Raw genomic sequence first — 1,574 nt, 5'->3', positions numbered from 1 at the left:
GCATGAACCGAATTATGTTTAATGATACGTTTCGATTACTGTTACTTTGCAAAGATGGTTTCAAATTATTGTGATGTAAATAGACGCGACGTAAAATAAATGATAAGCTCCTTTCTTTTTTTAGATTCTCGACTTGGATTATTTTCATAATCGTCGACACAAATATGTACGTACTGATCTGTTTGTCAACATTATCTTACATCGTCAACGTATGATCAAATTTAATTGTATATCTGTACTAACTGTATTTATTAAATTAATTTCTTTATACTTGACATATGTTTTGCTCAAAACTTTAGCTACATTATTTTAGAGGTGAATAAAGGAAAATAAACGGGAAGTTTATTATATATCTACCGAATTTTGTGTATTCAATTTACCTAAGAAGTTAAAAATGCATTTTCTTACAAAATTATTTATATTTACATATCAGTATAATTTTTTTCCCAAAAATAAATTTGCAGTAAATATCCTTCAACTGCTATGTATATTTTCAGATTGGGTTGAAATTTTGCAAAATATAGTCTTGGCAGTCGTGTCTTATTATACTGCCAGTGAAATATCAAAATGTTAAAATATGTACAATCTTCAGATAAAAGTTTTTTATAACAAGAATACGAATGTATTCTTTGCGAGTCACTGTATATGTACAGCGAGTGTGACAGGTGGCCGAATACTTATGTGGCCAACTATATATATAAACAGTACTGAATACACAGAAATAAAAATTAATAAAAAATTCATGATATAACAATAATATTTTCCCAAAATAGAAATATGCGTATACTATCATTAAGTAATATTACTGTTAAAATTATCTCCTTAGATCTCTTTTTTATCCAATAACATCTTGTAATCTATTTGGTACATATTGTTATACATTTTTCATTGAAAAAGAAATACATTGTTCTCTTTTTAAAGATTTCTTGAGATATTATTTCAATGATGTACGATATTGGTGCATCTATTTTCCAAGTTCCTATCATACGTGTTCATTTATGTGATTGTGAAAGAGTAGCTATTGTTTGGTAAGTCTGCATGTAGACGTCATTGACGCATTATACGTTACCTTGTACATTGGATCATGACCTTATTGGGAATAAAATGCGTTTCGAAATCCTAATATGTCAGCACCTTTTTTGTACAAATTGTTCTTTATAATACAGTAGAACGTTTATAGAACGGTTATACGGACTAATTGAAGGACAAGAGTACGAATAAGAATTTTCGAATTTTCGGATAACAGAGTAGATACTTTGCTGATGTTTATCTTTATATTTGTATTTCAAGAAAGAACATGGAATGCAAAAAATATGCAATGCAACTAATGAAACTAAATATTTGACTAAAGATTTATTGGTTTCAAATCCTTTTACCTACTGAATCGCTCAATTTCCTTTGCAGATTTAACTCGATAAATTTATATTTCTTTTGTACCTTGTATTATCTGAACCCCGTACCTAAAGTCGAAAATACTTGAAAATGCCGAGGAATGTCATCATTGCCGTTAGGTTTTCGCTGACATCCATCTTTTTCATTTTCTCCTCCAGTTTCTCTCTGTTTAGTCTGTCGAA

This window comes from Bombus pyrosoma, unplaced genomic scaffold (genome assembly GCF_014825855.1).
Source record: "Bombus pyrosoma isolate SC7728 unplaced genomic scaffold, ASM1482585v1 HiC_scaffold_4727, whole genome shotgun sequence".
In the NCBI taxonomy this organism is placed as follows: Eukaryota; Metazoa; Arthropoda; class Insecta; order Hymenoptera; family Apidae; genus Bombus; species Bombus pyrosoma.
The sequence above is the reverse complement of the archived record's forward strand: the minus strand, read 5'-3'. Positions refer to the sequence as shown.